Here is a 9068-nt window from a genome sequence, read left to right on the forward strand (position 1 = left end):
AGACAATGACTCTCCTCTAGTGCTGACTCAGGGATCCCATCACCACCCCTCATGTGGCCCTGGCTCTCTCCAGCACACGACTCCCAAGGTTGACCTGCTCCATTGAGTCATCTTCAGAAGAGAGGCCTTTCTTCCCAAAAGGGAGCTGGTCCTACTTCTAGCTGAATTTGTCATCTTTTATTGTTTTTAAAACTACATCTCACTCTCCCCGTATTTCTCTGGCAAACTCTGCTCCTTGTCCAACACTTGGGATTGCCACAGTGACTCATCCCTAATATTTTTATTCGTATTATTATTTTTCATCCCCAATACTTTTACTATGAGAAATCAGTAGGCTTGTCAGTCAAATTCCGCTTGGGGCCCTTAGAGGGTGCTGGACTGCAGGTCCTCCCATGGATGTGGAGAATAGATGTTCTGATCAATGAGGAGAAGGCAGCCAAATGCCTAATGTAGTGATATTTTTTAATTGAGATAACATTGTTTTATTGGACTTCCCAAGTGGCACTTGTGGTAAAGAACCCACCTGCCAATGCAGGAGATGTAAGAGACTAGGGTTTGATCCCTGGGTTGGGAAGGTCTCCTAGAGGAGGGCATGGCAACACACTCCAGTATTCTTGCCTGGAGAATCCCCATGGACAGAGGAGCCTGGTGGGCTACAGTTCAATATTGTATAAGTTTGGGGTGTACAACATTATATTTCTACTTCTGTATACACTACAGTGTGCTCACCACCAAAATTTTAATTTCTACCTGTCACTATACAGTACTTTCTTTATCCATATCACCTTCCTTCTCTTCCCCTCTAGTAACCACTACTCTGTTCTCTGTATCCACATGTTTGTTTTTGTTTGGTATGTTCAATTTTTCTGGAGGGGGTTGCTTGTTTTTTTTAATATTCAACATATGAGAGAGATCATATGGTATTTGTCTTCTCTGATTTATCTGATTTATTTCACTCAGCATAACAGCCTCAAGGTCTATCCATGTAGTCACAAATGGCAAGATTATATCCTTTTTTATGGCTAAGATAGTTTTTCCTTGTAATAGTTTTAAAAGGAAATGGTCATTTTAGAGTTTATAACCTGTTTGGGAAAAGAATAAACTCAGTCACTGTTGGGATTTAAAGAGAGGGAGCGATTAGAGAGGATTTTAGACAGAACTCTTTCAGTTGTCAGTTACATGTTCACCACTGGAAGTAGCTTAAGTCAAAATAGGAATCTGGGGTGCAAATAGTGGAGGTTCACAGAATGGGAGAACTGTGTGAGTCAGGGAATCCCCTGGAGCCTCGAGTCAGAAGCCACTCCTAAGAGTCACTCTGTCTCTTTTCTTGATTCAGGAAAAGAAAAACCTCTGGGTGTCTGTGGGTTGGCTCTATGAGTGGCAGGAACATGGCTGCCAGTATCTCTAGTAGACAAGGAATTTAAATCAGCTATTATAGCTCTGATGAAGGTCACAGGAAGCAGCTATGGAGGTTTTCCCAAGGAGACCCCATGTCTATGGGAAGTTATCAAGCACTTCCTCAACTGCCTCTCCTTGTCTTGCTTGAGAATCCAAGGTACTCATAGGATTATAGCTATCAGCAGAAGCCACGGGATTTACCAACAGCTTCTACAGCAACCACCAACACGTACAGTTCTATTCCTTGGAAGGGGCTCTGCCAAGGGAAATCTAGAGTGGCTGTCTATGCAGTGACATCTCAGCCTGGAATCTATGGACTTGGTTAGTCAGAAGCCATTGTTCTCTGTAACACCGAGGGGTTCCTGAGGCCATCTCTGGTATCAGCAGGTAGGAGGTAACCTTGCCTCACAGCTGCAGACTGCTTATCCTTGTACCCACGGCAGGCCGGTATGGTGACTCTGTGATTGAGCATAGACAGTGGTACATACAGAGAGGTCAAAGTAGAACAAACATGGTGCACTGATAAGATGATGGAATAATCAATTTAACTAGGCAGAGATTACTAAGATGTCCGTGTAAGCAAGTGTGGCAGCCCATGGGTTTGCTCTCGGAGACAAGAACCACCACATAGACTGAAATCAGCTCACTGGCCTGGGCATACCCTCCAAACCACTGATTTAGGCATGTGTCAGACACCTGACCAGATCTGTGCTCGAAAGAAATCTGTCATGTTTCCAGTGAAGATTTAAAGATATCTTTGATAATCCAGTGTTTAAGACAGTGCCTAGTACATGGTAGGCACCAATATCTGTAGAGTGACTAAGCCAATACTCTAGGGAAGGAAAGTGCTGTCTGAGTAAAGAGATGATGATGACAATCATGGGATCAGCATGCAGCAAGTGTTTGCTCTATGCCAAGCATGGAGCTAAACAATTATATGAATTATCTCACTTAATTTCCCCAGCATGCCTACGAGTTAGGTTCTATTATTGTCTTCATTTTAACATATGAGGACAGTGAGGCACAGGAAGTTTCAAGAGATGTATAATCTGTTGTTTCTGCATCGTTTTGGCTACTTGATCCACTAAAGCTGAATAATAAAGAGCATAAACTGGAATCACGGCTCCCAGAGTCTTGCATGGGCATGACCTCCAAATGGGACTTTGCAGGTAACCATTCCACTAGGTAAGACTGGAGTCCCCTAAAACTGTGCTCAGTAATAGAAAATGGAATATTCATGAAGACACTGAATGAAAACACAAAAACCACACTCAAATAATAAACCAGCAGACAAGTTATTATACAGCAGCGCTGAGAGCTGCTTGGGTGGGGTGGGATGCTAGTGGGATGCCAGGAGAAACTCTTTTAAATGCCAGGAGAAACTCTCATAAAGAATGCTTTTGAAGCAGAACTGAAAGGACACTTCCCTGCAAAGGCATTGGAAAGAGCATAAACCAAACAGCTGAGTCACATACTACAAATTCCAACTACAGTTCTGAAATAAAAAGAAGCTTTCAAAGAGATGGTGGGAAAAGATAGGTCTTTTCTGTCATATCCAGTGGCAAGTTCAATCAGCAGTAACGTCACAATCAGCCACAGACTCGAGTCTAGAGGCTGAGTGGTCACCGAGGGTCCTTCTTGGCACATTTTATAAACAGAATGCTAAAGCATTGAAAACTAACTAGGCAAGAGGGAAGAGAGGACGGAGACCTAGATTTACTTGACTTGAATAATCTGTACTATCAGAGATGGCAGAGATTTAGATGCTTGCATTGAAATCGACACGTGAAACTTCCTGCAGTAATAAGTACGACTTCGGTGTTTATTTCCGCCTTTCATACAAGAAAGGCTTTGAAGGCTGATGCAGTACAAATACAAGGTAGCTTTAGGCAAGCATTGTCCTGTGTGGTTATAGGGTTATACATCATTTGGCACTGGCTCTCACACTAACCTGGGACAACTCTGATCTCTCTAATTTGGCAAAACTTCATAGATTCACACAGCACTTTAAATCAAGGACCAATCATTTTTTTCCTGTAAAGAGCCTGTAAAGATAGTAAATAGTTAAGGCTTTTCAAGACTTATATTGTCTATGTTGCATATTCTTCATCATTTCTATTTTTTTTAAATCCTTTAAAGTGAAAGAAAGTGAAGTCGCTCAGTCATGTCCGACTCTTTGTGACTCCATGGACTGTAGCCTACCAGGCTCCTCTGTCCTTGGGATTTTCCAGGCAAGAATACTGGAGTGGGTTGCCATGCCCTTCTCCAGGGCATCTTCCCAACCCAGGGATTGAACCCAGATCTCCCGCATTGTAGGCAGACACTTTATCGTCTGAGCCACCAGGGAAGTCTAAGTCCCTTTAAAAATATACAAAACATTCTGAGCTCAAGAGCCATACAAAAATAGGTCACTGGCTGGATTTGGTCCTCAGGATACAGTGTGCCATCCCTTTACTAAATTACTGAGAAAGTGGATGTGTGGGTGAGACGTGTGCAATGAGGTATGTACATAATATACCTAATTGAAGAGACACATGCTTTCATGTACAGGTTAAGTATGTGAATTTTCTTTTTTTCTCTTTTCCTTTAGAAAATAAATTCATCTGGTGCAGAGACTTTACTAGCATTTTTACAGTTCTCCAAAACAGCAAGAAATGAATTCTACACAAAGCAGATCTCAATAAATACACACTGACAGACTACTATAAAGAAAATAGCCTATGTTAACAGACCATGGCTGGGGAAAATCTCAGTTTTCCTTTTTCAGAAGAAAAAATGCCAAGTTTTCTTTCTACTTAACACCTAAAGATATGTGATGTGTGTTGTTTCAGTGTATGTGCACCTGGTAACACTATTATCATCATCAACATCAACATTACAATTTTAACATCTTATTTCACATATTATGGTTTTCAAAACACTTTCTATGCATTATCCTATATTAGTCTTGACATCAGAAATACTATGCATTTTCACAGATAAAATTTCCACATTAAGAGAAAATATCAAACAGATTTCAAAACTCCAAATTTCCCGATGCCAAAATTTAACTAACAGCTCAAAATCTACCTACAAAATTGACACAAAATCTACTATCTAGCATGATAAAGAACAAAGCAAAGAAATATGAAAGATGTTTATTTTTTCTATGTAATTATCTGAGTGTCTAATTTGATCAAGGAAAAGGACTGAAGAGCTCAGAAGACAAACTATATATAGGAAGTAGAGTCTCACTAACTTTCCATTTTCTAGATCTTTTTTTTTTTTTTTTTTTCCGGTCATACTTTGACTGCAAAATCTGGTTGGGTTTTTCTGCCTCTGGCTTTATTTATTTATTATCACTGCATTGAAGGGCCATGTATTCTCATCATGCATTTTTAAAAACTACTGCTGAGACATTTTCACATTCAGTACTGTAATAAACATTTTATTATTGAACTCCAGTATGTTCTCCTTCCTTCTAAAGATACCTGAAGTTATATATCACTGGGAATAAAAATACAGTCTTCTTGCTGCAGAAAGTTTTTATTTACTAGAGTTCAAAATGCCAGCATTATGAGATAAGCTATCATACAAGATGTTGACAAGGAAAGTCAATATGCACTACCCAGTTTGCGCTCCACATTTTTTTGTGCTGTTACTCATAGTTGGGGCATGAGGTTCTCATAAACTTCCCTTCAAATTGCCATCGCATTCCATTTATGGCTTCAGAGGCAATTTTCAAGGTTGAGAAATGAAAGGAATGGGACACAGTCATAAGACAACTCTATCTCATCATTACTCTCACTTTGTGGTAGTTCTTGGTCTTGCTCTTGTACTAACTTCACCAATGTATCTTTTTACCCAGTTCTACAGTCCAGAAATTCATGTGTCTCCTTTTTTCTTCTGTCCCCAAAGGTACATAAGAAGTATGTTTGTAATATATACTTATAAACCTTTTACACAGTAGAAGTTCTCAGTTGCTTCCCAAACTACATCTAAATACCTGTTCCTTGTTTTCAAGAGGTTTTGTAATTTTTGTTTTAAAAATTGATGTACAATTGACACATAACATTATATTAGTTTCCTATACAAAACAAGATGATTAGATATCTGTATATATTGAGAAATCTCACCACAATGAGTCTAGATAACATCCATTGCTACACAGTTACACAATTTTTTCTTGAGAACTTTCCAGATCTACTCTCTTAGCAATGTTCAAATTTGCAATACAGTGTTATTACCATGTCTGTATGGTACATCCCATGACTTAATCTTCTTTATATCTTTTAACTACTTTCACCCATTTCACCTAAGCCCCACCCCCTGCCTCTGGCAAGGTCTTTCATAACTCAGTGCTTCTTGCTAATTAAGTTAGGAAATGGCACCCCACTCCAGTACTCTTGCCTGGAGAATCCCATGGAGGGAGGAGCCTGGTAGGCTACAGTCCATGGGGTCACAAAGAGTCGGACAGGACTGAGTGACTTCACTTTCACTTTCATACATAAACCTGGTAAATCTTGTAGATCTTGAAGGTAAAGTTATATCCTGAGAAGAGTCTCACTATCAACAGCTGATAATGGATATAGGTTGAGTTCAGAATCTATTAGAGGAATGAGAACAAATAAACCACCAATAGTCTTTTCCCATGCCATCACCCATTTAGTACAGAAGAGGCATATCTAGGATAAACACCTATGAGATCATTCTCCCTTCTGTCTCTTCTTCTCCTTTCTAAAGGTGACTTCAGTCAGGGCTCTGGGTCCATTCCAGAAGCTGTGACTTCAGATTCTTCAGAGCGAAACATCCACAAGTCATATCATATTTTTCTTGCCATGACAACTATATAGCTTCATTTTAATGTGCCATTATGCTAACAAAGTCTCTCTTTGTTCTAATAAGTAAAAAAGGTGAAGAACATCTTGCAACATTTATCTCCAAATAACCTTTCCACTTTGTTGGTATGATTACCTCATGGGCATCTGAAGGCTTTAGGTTTATTCCTCATTTACCAGCTTAGTTCATGTGTTTCCCTTTCCCGGAATCACTCTTCTTCTGCATGACTTCCAGTCCTTCAGACTCTGGCTCCACATCAACCCTCATGGAAACCTCAGTATCAGTTATCTATCATTGCATAACATTCACCCAAAACTTGGTGGTATCAGAAAACATTTATTATGCCTGAGATTTAATGGGTCAGGAATCTAGGCAGGGACCACCAGGGATAGATAGTTTTCATTCCACAATGACTAGGGTCTTAGTTGGGTAGTGTGAATCCTTAGAGAGGCCTGTGATGGCTCAGTTAGGGTCTTATGTCTGAGGTTTTGGTTGTGGCTGCTGGCTGGCTGTCTTCCTTATTTTTCACATCACCTTTGTTGCAGCTGGAATGTCTAATAAAGCTTCTTCATTTTCATGTCTGGTGTCTCAATGGCTAGAATGCTGAGGCTAAAGAAATATGTTTTCATGTAGCCTTTCCATGATGATGCTGATGCTCCAATACTTTGGCCACCTGATCTAAAGAGAAGACTTATTGGAAAAGAGCCTGATGCTGGGAGCCAGACATCCTGGAACGTGAAGTCAGGTGGGCCTTAAAAAGTATCACTATGAACAAAGCTAGTGGAGGTGATGGAATTCCAGTTGAGCTATTTCAAATCCTAAAAGATGATGCTGTGAAAGTGCTGCACTCAATATGCCAGCAAATTTGGAAAACTCAGCAGTGGCCACAGGACTGGAAAAGGTCAGTTTTCATTACAATCCAAAAGAAAGGCAAAGCCAAAGAATGCTCAGACTACTGCACAATTGCACTCATCTCACACACTAGCAAAGTAATGCTCAAAATTCTTCAAGCCAGGCTTCAACAGTACGTGAACTATGAACTTTCGGATGTTAAAGTTGCATTTAGAAAAGGCAGAGGAGCCAGAGATCAAAGTGCCAACATCCACTAGATCATCAAAAAAGCAAGAGTGTTCCAGAAAATCCTGCTTTATTGACTATGCCAAAGACTTTAACTGTGTGGATCTCAACGAACTGTGGAAATTCTTCAAGAGATGGGAATATCAGACCACCTGATCTGCCTCCTGAGAAATCTGTATACAGGTCAAGAAGCGAAAGTAAGAACTGGATATGGAACAACAGACTGGTTCCAAATCAGGAAAGAAGTATGTCAAGGCTATATATTGTCATCCTGCTTACTTAACTCACATGCAGAGTACATCATGAGAAATGTTGGATTGGATGAAGAGCAAGCTGGAATCAAGACTGCCGGGAGAACTATCAATAACCTCAGATATGCAGATGACATTACATTTATGGCAGAAAGTGAAGAAGAACTAAAGAGCCTCTTGATGAATGCAAAAGAGAGTGAAAAAGTTGGCTTAAAGCTCAACATTCAGAAAACGAAGATCATGGCATCTGGTCCCATCACTTCGTGGGAAATAGATGGGAAAACAGTGGAAACAGTGTCAGACTTTATTTTGGAGGGCTCCAAAATCACTGCAGATGGTGACTGCAGCCATGAAATTAAAAGATGCTTGCTCCTTGGAAGAAAAGTCATGACTAACCTAGATAGCATATTGAAGAGCAGAGACATTACTTTGCCAACAATGGTCCGTCTAGTCAAGGCTATGGTTTTTCTACTGGTCATGTATGGATGTGAGAGTTGGACTATAAAGAAAGCTGAGTGCTGAAGAATTGATGCTTTTGAACTGTGGTGTTGGAGAAAACTCTTGAAAGTCCCTTGGACTCCAAGGAGATTCAACCAGTCCATTCTGAAGGAGATCAGCCCTGGGTGTTCTTTGGAAGGAATGATGCTAAAGCTGAAACTCCAGTACTTTGGCCACCTCATGCGAAGAGTTGACTCATTGGAAAAGACTCTGATGCTGGGAGGGATTGGGGGCAGGAGGAAAAGGAGATGACAGGATGAGATGGTTGGATGGCATCACCGACTCAATGGACGTGAGTTTGAGTGAACTGTGGGAGTTGGTGATCGACAGGGAGGCCTGGCGTGCTGCAGTTGATGGGGTCGCAAAGAGTCGGACACGACTGACCGACTGAACTGAACTGAACTGAGTGCCAAAGAGTTGATGCTTTTGAACTGTGGTGTTGGAGAAGACTCTTGAGAGTCTCTTGGACGCAAGGAGATCCAACCAGTTCATCTTAAAGGAAATTAGTTCTGAATATTCATTGGAAGGACTGATGCTGAAGCAGAAACTCCAATACTTTGGCCACCTGATTTGAAGAACTAACTCATTTGAAAAGACACTGATGCTGAGAAAGATTGAAGGTGGGAGGAGAAGGAGATAACAGAGGATGAGATGGTTGGATGGCATCACCAACTCAATGGACATGAGTTTGAGTGAACTCCAGGAGTTGGTGATGGACAGGGAGGCCTAGTGTGCTGCAGTCCATGGGGTCACAAAGAGTTGGACATGACTGAGTGACTGAACTGATGCTGAGAAAGATTGAGGGCAGCAGGAGAAGAAGACAGAGGACGACATGGTTGGATCACCAACTTAATGTACATGTTTGAACAAACTCTGGGAGATAGTGAAGGACAGGGAAGCCTGGTGTGCTGCAGTTGATGGGGTTGCAAAGAGTCAGACAAGTGAACTACAAATTGGCACTTAGCAAAAGCATTGCCAAGGACTGAACAACAAATGCATTTGCCATCTGCCTCTAGGAAGATTGAA

The 9068-nt window shown here is 40.9% G+C and overlaps 1 long non-coding RNA gene across 3 annotated transcripts in view; it reads right to left on the minus strand.

Moving 5' to 3' along the window:
• Positions 1-9068, minus strand: part of LOC129639260 (uncharacterized) — a 148061-nt gene that overhangs the window by 29118 nt on the left and 109875 nt on the right. The gene's annotated exons all lie outside the window — the stretch shown is intronic.

Source organism: Bubalus kerabau, chromosome X (assembly GCF_029407905.1).
Source record: "Bubalus kerabau isolate K-KA32 ecotype Philippines breed swamp buffalo chromosome X, PCC_UOA_SB_1v2, whole genome shotgun sequence".
Classification (NCBI taxonomy): domain Eukaryota; kingdom Metazoa; phylum Chordata; class Mammalia; order Artiodactyla; family Bovidae; genus Bubalus; species Bubalus kerabau.